General features: G+C 38.8%; 1 non-coding gene across 1 annotated transcript; it reads right to left on the reverse strand.

Annotated features, from left to right (window-relative positions):
- Positions 1-5,293: 5,293 nt before the first annotated feature.
- LOC112699580 (small nucleolar RNA R71) lies at positions 5,294-5,397 on the reverse strand. Its single transcript, XR_003152526.1, has one exon. It is a non-coding gene; the product is annotated as a small nucleolar RNA R71 (small nucleolar RNA).
- Between the last annotated feature and the right edge of the window lie 12,768 nt (positions 5,398-18,165).

Here is an 18,165-nt window from a genome sequence, read left to right on the forward strand (position 1 = left end):
AACTTATTGAAAATTATTGGTATTCTTTTTTTTTGTGTTGTGGAGCTAAGGATACAAATTGGTATGTTGAAGTGATGCTCCAAACCATGACCGGCGATGAATCAAAGTTCAGAAAGAGCACCAGGAGTGATATGGAGACAACAACACGGAAAGTAATCGGCGTGGAAAGTTGGTAAAAATCTTCTACTCCATAGATAATGTTACTTGTCAAAGGTCTCAACATATCTCATTATGTTGCAACTTTGTGAAAAGAACTTAGTCTTTGATTCAAAATGTTGTTTGATAAAAAGGCAAGACACTAATGAAATTGTGCTAATTGGGCACCGTGTTGACAATGTATACATGATTAATCTAAATGAAGTATCCTCAAATGATGTGAAATGCCTTGTTAGTAAAAATGATGAAACTTGGCTATGGCATCGTAGAGTAGCTCATGCTAACATGGACCATCTTAACAAGTTGGTCTCTAAAGAGTTAGTAATTGGCTTACCAAAGCTACGTTTGAAAAAGACGTCCTTTGCGAGCATGTCAAAAGGAAAAACAAGTAAAGGCCACTTTAAATCCAAAAACATTGTTTTAACAACAAGGCCATTACAACTTTTTGATGCCAAGGCGTCTTAGGCTAGTTTTACTAGCATTTTTCTGTTAGTTTTAGTTGTTTTATGGCATTTTCTTGAGCTTAAAGTAACCAAGAATGGTTAAATGAATAACAAAGCAATGAACCATCCAACAGTATGATTTTAATGCAAATTCCATGAGTTTTTAGTTATATTACTTGAATGCTATGAATGGAAGAATTCTCATGAAATTTTGCAAGACTTTGATGCAGTTGTTTGGATGATTTCAGGGAAGAAGAGGCTAGGCAAGGAAGCAACAAAATCAATAATGGAAGCTTGAAGATCACATGTGGAGTTTAAGTTCCAGTTTAAGCTTAAACTGGAACTTAAACTGCCAAGCCATATAATGCTGAAAGTGGCGTTTAACCTCCAGTTTAACCTTAAACTGGAAGTTAAACACCAGAATAATAAAGGCACCAAAGCTGAAAGTGGCGTTTAACCTCCAGTTTTAAGGTTAAACTGGAAGTTAAACCGCCAGAATGAGAATTTCACCAAGGAAGCATTTCCACGTTTAACCTCCAGTTTAACCTTAAACTGGAGGTTAAACGTGTTTCGACACAATTTCTCACCAGAAAGCATTTCGACGTTTAACCTCCAGTTTAACCTTAACTGGAGGTTAAACGCCAGAAGTAAGAAAGGCACCAGGAGCATTTCCACGTTTAAGCTCCAGTTTAAGCTTAAACTGGAGCTTAACGTGTTCGGCGTTTTTGCTCCTCCAGGGTTGCCTTCTCATTCCACGTTTAAGCCTCCAGTTTAACCTTAAACTGGAGCTTAAACGTGTTCGACCAGAAGTGCCTCCAGGGTTGCTTTCTTCATTTCCACGTTTAAGCTTCAGTTTAACCTTAAACTGAAGCTTAACGTGTTCGATTATTTAACCCCCTGGGTTGTTTTCTTCCATTCCCACGTTTAAGTTTCAGTTTAACCTTAACTGAAACTTATACTTCAACTTAACGCCACTTTTTGAAAGGGTTTCTGGGCAAATATATTGAAGTTTAAGTTAGCATTTGAGCACAAACATTAACTTAAACGTATTATGGTATGAAACCCAATTGAATATCATGGTTTATGGGATTGGGCCTGAAGAATTGATGAGTCTGGAACTTCAATTTGTTGAGTCTTGTGTCATTACTTGTTTATCACTAAGTTTGCTCAATGAATGTTACAGAATTAGATCACAGCCTCATCAAGATTATGGACCATAAACCCAAAGCAAAAGGAAATCAGGGAAAAGCCTCAAAGCCCAAGAAACACAACAGAAGCTCAATTTAGAAAGTGTATAAATCGGATAGAATTAAGTTAGTAGAAACTTTTGGACACTTGAGAATTTTTCATCAACTTTTTAGTTTTGAATTCGAGCTATACTCACCAAACCCCTTTCATTGGGTTAGGGAGCTCTATTGTAATTCATGAATCAATAATAGTTTTATCTTCTTCTTCAATCTTTTCTTTGAATTTTGTTAGAAAGCTTCTCGATCTAATTCATTGGTAGTTGTCTTGGGAAAGAAATTATCCATAATTGGAATCCTTCGGAACCTTGGAAAGGAATGGAGGATTCATGCTAGAGAAGCTTTCTCACAGTGAATTGGATTGGGGTTTGGATGGATATTGTGACATGTAATCCTACCAAATTGTGGTCCATGAAACTGTGTGGTATAATCAGTGATCGAGTATCATCTCTTCTTATGAACATTTAAACCAAGGGATTGGGAATTTGTTTGTTTTTAGAGAGAATTGGTGAGCCAAGGAATTGGGATCCAATCATATAAGATTGCCAAGCAAGATTCAATGAATGCATTGGTTGAGGAAGAGATGAAAATGTTTTGATTCGGAGATTTCAATATCTCCTGACCCCAATGAACCCCTCTCTCTGATCTATCCTTTCTATTTACATTCTGCAATTTCATTCATGCAATCACCCCATCCCTTTTTAATTTCAGCACTTTAACTTCTCGCTCTTTATTCATGCAATTTAAGATTCCGCAATTCTCATCTCAATCTTGATCCGCTCACTAGAACACACTTCTAATCCGAATTGCTCATTCAACAATCTTGTGGGATTCGACCTCACTCTATTGTGAGTTTTTACTTGACGATAACCGATGCACTTGCCGGAAGGAATTTTTGCCGATCGTGCAATTTCCTAAAATCGTAGCTATCAAGTTTATGGCTAGATAAGTTTATGGCGCGTTGCCGGGGATTGGTTTCGATTGACAATTCTCAAAATGGAAGTTAACTAGATTGAGCATTTTTCTTGTTTTGTTAATTTAGTTCAAGTTACTTGTTGAATTTTTAATTTCTGCACTCTGTTATTTGCTTTTTCTTTCTTATGCCTTTCATTTCAAGCAACTAACTCACTGACCCACTAACTATTTGAATTAATTCCTCAACTGCTCTAACCATACTCTTCCATTAACCAAGAGTATTCCACTTGTTTGTTGCTTGTGGTGTGTTCTTGTATGACAGGTAGGAGAGGAGAAACATCAACTCCTCCATATACCGAACCAGAGAGGACCCTTCATAGACTTAGAAGGGAAGCAAGAGGGAAGAGAGTACTGAGAGAAGAAGAATCTGAAGGAGAGTCTGAGGACAATTTTGAGGAAGCTCTAGATCTCAACATGGATAGAGAAGTTCACAACCATGACAGGGCTGATGGAAACAATGCCATTCCTGAGAGGAGGGTTCTTGGTTCATACATAAACCCAACCTCTGGGAATTGTGGTAGCAGCATCCAGAAACCACCCATTCAGGCCAACAATTTTGAACTCAAACCACAGCTAATATCATTGGTGGAGGATCATTGTTCATTTGGTGGGAGTGCTAATGAAGACCCAAACCAACATCTCACAAAATTCCTAAGAATTTGCGACACTGTGAAGTCCAATGGAGTCCAGGAAGATGCCTATAAACTGCTCTTGTTCCCATTTTCACTTACGGACAAGGCAGCTAAGTGGCTGGAATCATTCCCAAGGGGGAGCCTGGTGCGCGAAATTGTGAACAATACTTTTTCACAACTCTCATAATCCCCGGTCATGAACCCCAAAAACTTGGTAGCTCAATACCATGGCATTACACAACTTCGCACAACTAACCAGCAAGTGCACTGGGTCGTCCAAGTAATAAACCTTACGCGAGTAAGGGTCGATCCCACGGAGATTGTTAGTATGAAGCAAGCTATAGTCATCTTGTAAATCTTAGTTAGGCAAACTCAAATGGATATGGTGATGAACGAAATAAACATAAAGATAAAGATAGAGATACTTATGTAATTCATTGGTAGGAACTTCATATAAGCGCATGAAGATGCCTTCCCTTCCGTCTCTCTGCTTTCCTACTGTCTTCATCCAATCCTTTTTATTCCTTTCCATGGCAAGCTTAAGCAAGGGTTTCACCGTTGTCAGTGGCTACCTCCCATCCTCTCAGTGAAAGCGATTGCATATGCTCTGTCACAGCATAGCGGAATTCATCTGTCGGTTCTCAATCAGGCCGGAATAGAATCCAGTGATTCTTTTGCGTCTGTCACTAACGCCCGCCTTCAGGAGTTTGAAGCACGTCACAGTCATTCAGTCATTGAATCCTACTCAGAACACCACAGACAAGGTTAGACCTTCCGGATTCTCTTGAATGCTGCCATCAGTTCTCGCCTATACCACGAAGATTCCGATTAAAGAATCCAAGAGATATTCACTAGAGCCTTGGTTACTTGTAGAACAGAAGTGGTTGTTAGTCACCTTGTTCATGGGTGATAATGATGATGAGTGTCACGAATCATCACATTCATCAAGTTGAAGAACAAGTGATATCTTAGAACAAGAACAAGCGGAATTGAATGGAAGAACAATAGTAATTGCATTAATACTCGAGGTACAGCAGAGCTCCACACCTTAATCTATGGTGTGTAGAAACTCCACCGTTGAAAATACATAAGAACAAAAGTGATCATTGGTTTCGGCCCCAGAGAGGGAACTAGAAGAACCAAGATGAAAATACAATAGTAAAAGGTCCTACTTATAGAAAACTAGTAGCCTAAGGATTTACAAAGATGAGTAAATGACATAAAAATCCACTTCCGGGCCCACTTGGTGTGTGCTTGGGCTGAGCAATGAAGCATTTTCGTGTAGAGACTCTTCTTGGAGTTAAACGCCAGCTTTTGTGCCAGTTTGGGCGTTTAACTCCCATTTTGGTGCCAGTTCCGGCGTTTAACGCTGGAATTTCTGAGGGTGACTTTGAACGCCGATTTGACCATCAAATCTTGGGCAAAGTATGGACTATCATATATTGCTGGAAAGCCCAGGATGTCTACTTTCCAACGCCATTGAGAGCGCGCCAATTGGGCTTCTGTAGCTCCAGAAAATCCACTTCGAGTGCAGGGAGGTCAGAATCCAACAGCATCTGCAGTCCTTTTCAGTCTCTGAATCAGATTTTTGCTCAGGTCCCTCAATTTCAGCCAGAAAATACCTGAAATCACAGAAAAACACACGAACTCATAGTAAAGTCCAGAAAAGTGAATTTTAACTAAAAACTAATAAAAATATACTAAAAACTAACTAGATCATACTAAAAACATACTAAAAACAATGCCAAAAAGCGTACAAATTATCCGCTCATCAGAGGCTAACAACCTGGGATGAGGTGGAAAGCAAGTTTCTGGCACGTTTCTACCCCCACAAAAGGTCAATAGGCTTCGATCTGAGGTTTAGACTTTTAGACAACAGGATGGTGAAACCCTCTACGAGGCATGGGAGAGGTTCAAAGAATTGACAAGGAAATGCCCACCAGACATGTTCCATGACTGGGTGCAATTGCATATTTTCTATGATGGACTTTCTTATGAATCAAGGAAGGCTGTAGACCATTCATCAGGAGGTTCATTGAACAGGAAAAAGACTGTGGAAGAAGCCATTGAATTGATTGAGACAGTGGCTGAGAATGAGTACTACTATGCTTCAGAGAGGCACAACACTAAGGGAGTCATGGAGCTGAACCATGTTGATACAATTCTAGCCCAAAACAAGGTGTTTGCCAAGCAACTAGCAGAGCTCACCAGGAAATTAGACACAAAGCAAGTGGCTGCACTACACACACAAGATCAAGAGGAAATAAGCACTGAAGGAGGTGATTGGGAAGAGGCCAACTATGTGGGAAATCAACAAAGGCAACCATATGATCCACATTCCAACACCTACAACCCAGGATGGAAAAACCACCCAAACTTTGGGTGGGGAAACCAGCAAAGCCAACCACAAAACCACAAACCTTACAACCACAACCAACATAACAATTCCACATACCAAAACTCCAACCAAAGATCATACCAAGCCACACAAAACACTTACTCCCAACCACCATATCATGGCCAAAATAATCAATCTACCCAACCTAATCCGAACCAACAATTCCAAGATCAATTGAACAGGATAGAAGGAATGATTGCAACCATGAGTCAAGACATAATCGAATTGAAAGCTTTTAAGGAAGAAGTAAATTCGAACTTGCAAAACCAAGGAGCTGCCATCCGAAGCTAGAAAATCAAATTGTGTATTTGTCTAAGCAAACCCCTGGGCCAAGCGTTTCTCATGCTGCCAAAGCTATTGCAAGGGAAGAATGTAAGGCCATAACCCTCAGAAGTGGAAAAAAGCTAAAGGAGATCTCAAAGGAAACCACAGAGGATGAAGCCAAGGAAAATGTGAGGGACAAGGAACAAGGACAATCTTTTACACCGTCTGTAACAAAAGAAAAAGAAAAAGAGGTCCTGACGCCTTATACACCCAAAGCACCATATCCTCAACGTTTGATGAAAAGTGAAAAGGATGGCCAATTCTCCAGATTCTTGGAGATTTTCAAGAAGCTTCAAATCAACATTCCTTTTGCTGAGGCAATAGAGCAAATGCCACTCTATGCAAAATTTTTGAAGGAATTAATGACCAAGAAGAGAAGCTGGAGAAATGAGGAAACTGTGTTGTTAACTGAAGAATGCAGTGCCATCATTCAACACAAATTGCCTCAGAAATTGAAGGATCCAGGCAGTTTCCAAATCCCCTGCATCATAGGAGAAGTCATGGTGGAGAAGGCCTTGTGTGACTTAGGGGCCAGTATCAATTTGATGTCTCTAACCATGATGAGAAGAATGAAGATTGAAGAAGCCAAACCAACAAGAATGGCCCTCCAATTGGCAGATCGAACTTTTAAATTCCCTCATGGGATAGTTGAGGACTTGTTGGTGAAAGTGGGAGATTTTATATTTCCTGCCGATTTTGTGGTGTTAGATATGGAGGAAGAAGCTAAGGCTTTAATAATTCTGGGAAGACCCTTCCTGGCTACCGCTGGAGCCATCATAGATGTCCAAAAGGGTGAACTCACTCTTAGATTACATGATGAGAAATTGGTGTTTAACGTATTCAAGGCAATGAGCTATCCATCAGAATCACTAAAGGAATGCATGAGGTTGGATGTAGTGGATATTGCAATACAAGAAACATTTGAGGAAACAACAAAGGAAGTGGCAGAGGAGGAGTTCACCAAGGATATTGAAGTTAGTGACATCAAGGCTGCTGAGACAACCATGCCAAGCATGCCTGAGAGAGTGAAAGAAGAGAAGGAAGCACCAAAACCTGAGCTCAAAGCATTGCCCCCTAATCTCAAGTATGCATATTTGGGTAGTGATGAGAGCCATCCTGTTATCATTAGCTCTGCCTTGAGCCAAGAACAGGAAGAAGAATTGATCAAGGTGCTACAAACTCATCAAGATGCCATTGGGTGGACCCTAGCTGATTTGAAGGGGATAAGTTCATCCATATGCATGCACAAAATCTTGTTAGAAGAGGATGCTAGACCCTCCATTCAAGCTCAGAGAAGATTGAATCCCATCATGAAAGAAGTGGTACAAAAGGAGGTCATGAAGTTATGGCAGGCAGGGGTAATCTACCCCATTTCTGATAGCCCATGGGTTAGTCCCATCCATGTAGTTCCCAAGAAAGGTGGCATAACTGTGGTGCCAAATGAGAGGAACGAACTCATACCCACAAGAACTGTCACTGGGTGGAGGATGTGCATAGACTATAGGAAGCTCAATGAAGCCACCAGAAAAGATCATTTCCCACTCCCATTCATGGATCAGATGCTTGAAAGGCTTGCAGGACATGCTTACTATTGCTTTCTAGATGGATACTCAGGCTATAATCAGATAGTAGTTGATCCAAGAGATCAAGAGAAAACATCATTTGTTTGTCCATATGGAGTTTTTGCTTATAGACACATGCCCTTTGGATTGTGCAATGCACCTGCCACTTTCCAAAGGTGCATGCTGTCCATCTTTTCGGACATGATCGAAAGGTTTATTGAAGTTTTCATGGATGATTTTTCTGTGTTTGGAGATTCTTTTCCTAGCTGCCTACACCACCTTGCCTTGGTGCTTAAGAGATGCCAAGAGACCAACCTAGTATTAAACTGGGAAAAGTGTCATTTCATGGTCACAGAAGGAATAGTCCTTGGCCACAAAATCTCAAATAGAGGCATTGAGGTGGACAGAGCTAAGGTAGAACTCATTGAAAAACTACCTCCACCGAGTAATGTCAAGGCAGTTAGGAGTTTTTTGGGACACGCTGGCTTTTACAGAAGGTTTATTAGAGACTTTTCTAAAATAGCTAAACCTTTGAGTAACTTGCTTATCTCTGATACGCCCTTTGTATTTGATAAAAATTGCATGCTAGCCTATGAACTTTTGAAGCAAAAAGTTTCCTCTGCACCTATCATTGCCCCACCTGATTGGAACTTACCTTTTGAACTGATGTGTGATGCATCAGACCTTGCTATTGGGGCAGTGTTAGGACAAAGGAAAGACAATTTGGTACATGTGATTTATTATGCCAGTAAAGTCTTGAATGATAACCAAAGGAATTACACAACCACTGAAAAAGAACTCTTGGCAATAGTCTTTGCATTTGACAAATTTAGATCCTATCTCATTGGGTCTAAAGTCATTGTCTTCACTGATCACTCAGCTTTAAAATACTTACTTGCTAAATAAGAATCCAAACCAAGACTTATTAGATGGGTTCTTTTGTTACAGGAATTTGACATTAAAATCAAAGACAAGAAGGGTGTAGAGAACAAAGTGGCAGACCATTTATCAAGGATACCATGTGAAGAAGGAAGCACACAAAGCACACATATAAATGAGTGCTTCCCTGATGAACAACTCATGGTAATTCACAAAGCACCCTGGTTTGCAGACATAGCAAACTTCAAGGCCACTGGGAGTTTGCCGTTGGAATTTAACAAGCATCAAAAGAAGAAATTAGTAAATGATGCCAAATACTTCATCTGGGACGAACCATACTTGTTCAAAAAATGTTCAGATGGCATACTCAGAAGATGCATATCAGAGGAAGAAGGAAGGGAAGTCCTGTGGGACTGCCATGGCTCCACTTATGGAGGACATTTTGCAGGAGAAAGAACAGCAGCCAAGGTGTTGCCGTGTGGTTTTTATTGGCCCACTATCTTCAAAGATGCAAAGGAACTAGTGAAGCACTGCCATGAATGCCAGAAAGCGGGAAACCTGCCAAGAAGAAATGAAATGCCACAACAATTCATTCTGGAACTTGAATTGTTTGATGTATGGGGGATAGATTTCATGGGACCCTTTCCCACCTCATACTCAAATAATTACATTCTTGTGGCAGTAGACTATGTCTCCAAATGGGATGAAGCAATAGCAACTCCAACCAATGATAATAAGGTAGTCATGAACTTCCTCAGAAAACACATTTTTTGCCGCTTTGGGGTTCCAAGAGCAATCATCAGTGATGGAGGAAGCCACTTCTGCAACAAACCATTAGAGGCATTGCTTCTAAAATATGGAGTCAAACACAAGGTAGCCACACCATACCATCCACAGACAAGTGGGCAAGCAGAAATATCTAATAGGGAACTCAAAAGAATCCTGGAAAAGACGGTGGGAACTTCAAGGAAGGACTGGTCGATTAAGCTAGATGATGCTCTTTGGGCATATAGGACAGCTTTCAAAACACCAATTGGAATGTCTCCTTACCAACTAGTATATGGAAAAGCTTGCCATTTGCCACTGGAGTTAGAGCACAAAGCATTTTGGGCCTTGAAACTCTTGAACTTGGATAGCAAGGCTGCTGGAGAAAGAAGGATGTTGCAAATTCAAGAGTTGGAAGAATTCAGAGCTGAAGCTTATGAGAATGCCAAAATTTACAAAGAAAGAGCAAAGAAGAAGCATGACAGCAACATAGCCCCAAGGAAATTTGAAGAGGGACAAAAAGTATTGCTCTACAATTCTAGGCTGAAGCTATTTCCAGGGAAGCTAAAATCAAGGTGGTCTGGACCATTCCTTGTCACCAAGGTCTCCCAATATGGACAAGTAGAAATCATGGAAGAAAAGTCACAACGAACCTTCACTGTGAATGGTCAAAGACTTAAACACTACTTGGGAGATGTGGAGGAGAAGGACAAGGTTAAATATCACCTCAACTGAGGAAGACAACCGTCAAGCTAGTGACGTTAAAGAAGCGCTTGTTGGGAGGCAACCCAACCTGAGGTAATACTCTTTTGCTGTTTCTTTTATTTGTTTCAATAAAAAGGTGAAGTAGTTTCTGTGCATTGCAAAGAATTAAGTTTGGTGTTTCACACCAAACAATGAATTCGTGGATTAATAATTCAAGGGGGAATGTGTGACTCTAAGTTTGGTGTTCCACCATACAATTCAGCTGCACACAACAACCTTTGAGTTATATGAAAGGAACAACCATTCTAAGCAATCACAGGAATGCTTAAAATCCTTAGCAGCAACTTCATTCCAAGGAGAATTCAAGAATTCAAAGAGCACAGGAGTAAGTAGGAGACTAAGTTTGGTGTTCACACACCAACTTAAGACTCAGACACTTGCCCATACATAATTGAGCTAACCACTCAAGTGCTTGAGAAGCAAGCAACTTCATCACTCTTTGCAGGAAAGGAAACAAGGATCTTAGAAAGAACATGAAGCAACAACTAGGAGAAGAAGGAGAAATCAAATTGTTTCCTGGAAACAAAGAGAAAAACAAGAAATTTCACAAGGTGGTATTGTTTCTTGACCACTCTTTAAAAGGCAAACAAAAGCATGCTTGTTCTGGTTTAAACTGTAATTGTTGAATCTTTCTGGAATATGAAGTTTCTAGTATGTTTGTCTGTTTACTGCTTTGAATAAAGTGAATGCCTAGATGTTTGGATATAACTTCACCTTCTTAAACAAATGCTTGCCAGGCTTGTTCTGTTCCAAAAATAAAAGAAAAGTTTGAACAAAAGTAACTTGGCTCAATTAGTGACAAATCAAGTAGAATTAAGTGGTGGTATGCATGCTTGATTGTTTAGTCAGCTCACTGAAAATTGAGTGTAGAATTATCATTTTTATGTAGAAGTTGAATACTGTCTATGGATCTTGATAAATAAATGTCTTTGGCCATGAAAAAGAAAGAAAAAGACGAAGAAAAAGCCACTGGAAAAGGACAACCAAAAAGCAAGAAAAAGAATTGAGAAAATAAGCTAGGCACCAATGGTTTGAACTTCTAAGACAAATGCCTGTGGTGTTTATGTATTAAGGATATGCTTGGATGAATAGGTTCTGAGGAGTGTTTCAACACTTGGTAACTTGGGTTAACTAACCCGGGATTATCAACCAAAAGTCCATTATCAAGAGCAACCTAAATACAAAACATTTAGTCACACAAAGAGGTGCTGGGCACCAATGTCTCAAGAAGAAATGTGAACTAAAATGCCTGTGGTGGATATGTGTAATGCACTGATAAGAAAATGAAAATGCCAAAGGCTTGTGCAACACATGACACTGAGCAAACAAGGAGCAAAGGAACTCTAAGAAAAAGAAAAACAAAAGAAGGGAAAAGTGCCAAGGACATAAGAATAACAAGAGGCCATAGCAGTGTTTAATGAATGCAATGAAAAAGTGATAATTTTACCGGATAAGAATGAAAAGGTGATGCTGCAACTTTCTGCATAAAACCCTTCTGATGAACTTCAAATGCTTGCTAATATAGCCAATGTAATTGCTTTCTGTTTCATATTTTCTTCTCAATTAACTCAGGACTTGCTTAGGGACAAGCAAGTATTAAGTTTGGTGTTGTGATGCCAAGGCATCTTAGGCTAGTTTCACTAGCATTTTTCTGTTAGTTTTAGTTGTTTTATGCATTTTCTTGAGCTTAAAGTAACCAAGAATGGTTAAATGAATAACAAAGCAATGAACCATCCAAACAGTATGATTTTGATGCAAATTCCATGAGTTTTTAGTTATATTACTTGAATGCTATGAATGGAAGAATTCTCATGAAATTTTGCAAGACTTTGATGCAGTTGTTTGGATGATTTCAGGGAAGAAGAGGCTAGGCAAGGAAGCAACAAAATCAATAATGGAAGCTTGAAGATCACATGTGGAGTTTAAGTTCCAGTTTAAGCTTAAACTGGAACTTAAACTGCCAAGCCATATAATGCTGAAAGTGGCGTTTAACCTCCAGTTTAACCTTAAACTGGAAGTTAAACGCCAGAATAATAAAGGCACCAAAGCTGAAAGTGGCATTTAACCTCCAGTTTAAGGTTAAACTGAAAGTTAAACGCCAGAATGAGAATTTCACCAAGGAAGCATTTCCACGTGTAACCTCCAGTTTAACCTTAAACTGGAGGTTAAACGTGTTCGACACAATTTCTCACCAGAAAGCATTTCCACGTTTAACCTCCAGTTTAACCTTAAACTGGAGGTTAAACGCCAGAAGTAAGAAAGGCACCAGGAGCATTTCCACGTTTAAGCTCCAGTTTAAGCTTAAACTGGAGCTTAAACGTGTTCGGCGTTTTTGCTCCTCCAGGGTTGCCTTCTCATTTCCACGTTTAAGCTCCAGTTTAACCTTAAATTGGAGCTTAAACGTGTTCGACCAGACGTGCCTCCAGGGTTGCTTTCTTCATTTCCACGTTTAAGCTTCAGTTTAACCTTAAACTGAAGCTTAAACGTGTTCGATTATTTAACCCCCTGGGTTGCTTTCTTCCATTCCCACGTTTAAGTTTCAGTTTAACCTTAAACTGAAACTTAAACTTCAACTTAAACGCCACTTTTTGAAAGGGTTTCTGGGCCAAATATATTGAAGTTTAAGTTAGCATTTGAGCACAAACATTAACTTAAACGTATTATGGTATGAAACCCAATTGAATATCATGGTTTATGGGATTGGGCCTGAAGAATTGATGAGTCTGGAACTTCAATTTGTTGAGTCTTGTGTCATTACTTGTTTATCACTAAGTTTGCTCAATGAATGTTACAGAATTGGATCACAGCCTCATCAGGATTATGGACCATAAACCCAAAGCAAAAGGAAATCAGGGAAAAGCCTCAAAGCCCAAGAAACACAACAGAAGCTCAATTTAGAAAGTGTATAAATCGGATAGAATTTAAGTTAGTAGAAACTTTTTGGACACTTGAGAATTTTTCATCAACTTTTCTAGTTTTGAATTCGGAGCTATGACTCACTAAACCCCTTTCATTGGGTTAGGGAGCTCTATTGTAATTCAATGAATCAATAATAGTTTTTATCTTCTTCTTCAATCTTTTCTCTTGAATTTTGTTAGAAAGCTTCTCGATCTAATTCCATTGGGTAGTTGTCTTGGGAAAGAAATTATCCATAATTGGAATCCTTCGGAACCTTGGGAAAGGAATGGAGGATTCATGCTAGAGAAGCTTTCTCACAGTGAATTGGATTGGGGTTTGGATGGATATTGTGACATGTAATCCTACCAAATTGTGGTCCATGAAACTGTGTGGTATAATCAGTGATCGAGCATCATCTCTTCTTATGAACATTTAAACCAAGGGATTGGGAATTTGTTTGTTTTTAGAGAGAATTGGTGAGCCAAGGAATTGGAATCCAATCATATAAGATTGCCAAGCAAGATTCAATGAATGCATTAGTCGAGGAAGAGATGAAAATGTTTTGATTCGGAGATTTCAATATCTCCTGACCCCAATGAACCCCACTCTCTGATCTATCCCTTTCTATTTACATTCTGCAATTTCAATTCATGCAATCACCCCCATCCCTTTTTAATTTCAGCACTTTAACTTCTCGCTCTTTAATTCATGCAATTTAAGATTCCGCAATTCTCATCTCAATCTTGATCCGCTCAACTAGAACACACTTCTAATCCGAATTGCTTATTCAACCAATCCTTGTGGGATTCGACCTCACTCTATTGTGAGTTTTTACTTGACGATAACCGGTGCACTTGCCGGAAAGAATTTTTGCCGATCGTGCAATTTCCTAAAATCGTAGCTATCAAGTTTATGGCTAGATCACTTTTGCACATGGATTTATTTGGTCCTTCTAGGACTATGAGCTTTGGTGGCAATTACTATGCTTTAGTTATTGTTGATGATTACTCTCGATTTACATGGACCTTGTTCCTAGCAAACAAGAGTGATGCATTTCGAGCATTCAAAAGATTAGCCAAAGTTATTCAAAATGAAAAGAATTTGCATATATCATCTATTAGAAGTGATCATGGTGGAGAATTTGAAAACAATCTTTTTGAAACTTTTTGTGAAGAAAATGGCATTGAGCATAATTTTTCCTCTCCTAGAACACCACAACAAAATGGTGTGGTTGAAAGGAAAAATCGTCATTTAGAAGAAATGGCGAGAACTATGCTCAATGAGGCTAATATTCCTAAGTACTTTTGGGCGGATGCGGTTAGTACCGCGTGTTATGTTATGAATAGGATTATCATTCGACCTATTCTTAAGAAAACACCGTACGAATTGTACAAAGGAAGAAAGCCAAATATTTCCCACCTTCACGTCTTTGGTTGTAAATGCTTTATTCTAAATAATGGAAAAGATAACTTAGGCAAATTTGATGCTAAGGCTGATGAAGGAATCTTCTTAGGCTACTCTTTAACTAGCAAAGCTTTTAGAGTATATAATAAATACATCATGACTATGGAAGAAAGTATTCATGTCGCTTTTCATGAAACTAACCGTTGTTGTGCTAGAAAAGATTTTGATGAAAATGTAGAAAACTTTGATTCACTAAATTTGAATGGTGAAGACAAAGAAAAAGATTTAAATGAAGCCTCTACAAGCTCAACAAAGGATAGTGTTCAAGTTGAAGAAATTGAACCATCACAAGCACAAATAAATGCACTTCCAAAGGATTGGCGTACTTCAAAGGATCATCCTCTAGACAACGTCATTGGTGATATTTCGAAAGGGGTAACAACTCGATCCACTTTTAGAAATTTATTTGCATATAGTGCTTTTGTTTCTCAAATTGAACCATCTACCATTGAGTCCGCAATTGATGATGAACATTGGACTATGGCAATGCAAGAGGAGCTTAACCAATTCAAACGAAATGACGTTTAGGAATTGGTGCCTAAACCAAGTAATCAAACAATTGTAGGAACAAAATGGGTTTTTAGAAATAAACTCGATGAAAATGGTACAATTGTAAGAAACAAAGCTAGATTAGTAGCTAAAGGTTATAATCAAGAGGAAGGCATTGATTATGACGAAACTTATGCTCCCGTAGCTAGATTAGAAGCAATTAGGATGTTACTTGCTTTTGCATCCTCTTATAACTTCAAACTTTATCAAATGGATGTTAAGAGTGCCTTTCTTAATGGTTTCATTAAAGAAGAAGTATATGTTGAACAACCTCCCGGTTTTGAGGATTATGAAAATCCTAATCATGTTTTTAAACTCAAGAAAGCTCTTTATGGTCTTAAACAAGCTCCAAGAGCTTGGTATGAACGTTTGACCAAGTTTTTAATAGAAAAGGGTTTTAGAAGAGGGAAGGTTGATACAACTTTATTTATCTTGATTGAAAACAAAAATATCCTTTTGGTACAAGTTTATGTCGATGACATAATATTTGGTTCAACTAACGAATCACTTTGCAAGTTTTTTTCAAACCTCATGCAAAGTGAATTTGAAATGTCCATGATGGGCGAACTCAACTTCTTCCTTGGTCTGCAAATCAAACAAGGAAAAGAAGGAACTTTCGTTAGCCAAACCAAATATTGCAAGGAACTGCTCAAAAGATTTGGAATGGACAATGCTAAGGCAATGGACACACCAATGAGCACTACTTGCTACCTTGACAAAGATGAACAAGGTAAAAGCATAGATGTAAAGAAGTATAGAGGCATGATAGGATCATTACTTTATCTAATGGCAAGTAGGCCAGATATCATGTTTAGTGTATGCATGTGTGCGAGATACCAAGCTAATCCTAAGGAATCTCACTTAAGTGCGGTAAAAAGGATTATGAAGTATCTCATAGGAACATTAAATGTTGGATTGTGGTATCCGAAAGGATCCACTTGTGATTTGATTGGTTATTCCGATTCCGATTTTGCCGGTTGCAAATTGGATAGGAAAAGCACTAGCGGCACTTGTCACTTGCTAGGAAACTCTCTTGTTTCATGGCATAGTAAGAAACAAGTAAGTGTAGCCTTGTCTACCGCCGAAGCCGAGTATGTAGCCGCCGGTAGTTGTTGCGCCCAAATTTTATGGATGAAACAACAACTTATGGACTATGGACTCATGCTTGATCACATTCCTATCAAATGTGATAATACTAGTGCAATAAATTTAACCAAGAATCCGGTTCAACATTCAGGAACCAAGCATATTGAGATTAGACATCACTTCATAAGAGACCATGTTGAAAAGGGTGATGTGGTTATTGAATTTGTTGAAACTAGTAAACAACTAGCGGACATCTTCACTAAACCTTTATGTAAAGAAAGTTTTTTTTAACATCCGAAATGAACATGGTGTCTTGGATTCTAATCAAATATGATTTGTTTGAATTCATTGTATTTATATTGCTATTTTTGTATCTCTTACTAACTTAAGCATTGGAGATATCCAATTAGCCATTGTTTTGTAGGTTTATGAGTTGATGAATGAGTGATTAATCTTGAGGTAGATTGAAGAATTTGAAGATTATAAACAATGGAGGATCAACAAATTGAAGTTTATAATGGTTTAAGTGAGTATATACATGATGGAACTCAAAGGATTGAAGAAAGAACCACCAAAGGATGCAAAATTTGGTGATTTTGGCAAAATGATGCATGTTGCATCGAAGCAACCAAGCTTTGCATCGATGCAAAGCATACGACGTGCTATGTGCATCGATGCAAAGCCTATTCCATCGATGCAAACACGACCAAATTGCACAAAAACACGTGAATTTGGCATTTTTGAGCAACAAAACCCCACTTTTTCATCATCTTCAACCTCACAACTCATATCCCCACATTCAAACCTCCAAAACAAGCTCACATATAGCTTCATACAACTCACAAAACTTTGATACCCACTTCAAACAAATTACATATTTGAAGTCCCCACATTCTCCTCTACAAAACCCATAAAACAAAATCATCCACAATGCCTAGAATCAAGAGAACCATCAAGAAGTCAAAAGGCTCTTCAAGTGTGGTTCCACCTCCAAATGATCATCCTTTGGCAAGGTACTTTGCTTCTAATGAAGATCTTCAATTCTATGAGGCAAGGCTCGCCGGAAGAAAGGAAATTCCTCCGAGGTATTTGGATCCGACCCTTCTTGTCATTCATAAGTTTGATACTGTTAAGGCTATTCTAGTTCATCAAGGCCTCATAGATTTTGTTCAAATTAAGAGTAAATATTATCCAGATTTAGTTGCCATAGCCTATAGTACACTCATGATTAAGATTGATGATGAAGATGAATCAAATTTCACATTATTCTTCAAGATAGGAAGAAAGGATTATAGGCTAGATGGTGATGAGTTAGCCACCATTTGGGAATTGCCAAATCAAGGTGACTTGTTTCAAGGTGGTAAAACCCCAATTGATGAATGGGGTTATTCAAAGGACAATGCCATGCATTTGTTCAACCTTGTACAAGGAGCTCACTCCAAAATTAGTTGCAATTCAATGAGTGCGGAACATAGAACTTTGTTATATCTAGTCACCTATGTATTGCAACCTAGAATATCCGGGCATGCGAATGTAAATGATGAAGATTTGATTGTCATGTGGGCTATGATAAATGGGATTAAGATTAATTGGCCATACTTTATAGTACAACATATGATTAGGCTCAAGATGAAGGATAGGAATGGTGGATTAGGATTCCTTTGCCAATGGTCTAAAGTCTTTGATTATGTTGGTATTGATGTATCAAATAAGATTGCCAAGGAAGTACCACCTCAATCTTGTATCAACACTCATCTTCTCAACAAAATGGGAAGAAGAAATGTTGATGAACAAGGTCCTCAAGAGCAAGCTCCTCCACAAGCACCTCAAGCTCAAGAACCACCCTCCTTGGTTGATGTAATGAGAGAATTACAATCCATCAACCAAAACATCCAAAGGATTGAAGTAGAGCATGGTAGGCAACTTGAAGCACTTAATCGTCATGTGTCTCGTGTAGATCATCGCACGGGTCGCTTGGATCATCGTATCGATGACTTATATGAGCATTTCGGCATCCACCTACCA

The sequence above is a fragment of the Arachis hypogaea genome, chromosome 6 (assembly GCF_003086295.3).
Source record: "Arachis hypogaea cultivar Tifrunner chromosome 6, arahy.Tifrunner.gnm2.J5K5, whole genome shotgun sequence".
Lineage (NCBI taxonomy): Eukaryota > Viridiplantae > Streptophyta > Magnoliopsida > Fabales > Fabaceae > Arachis > Arachis hypogaea.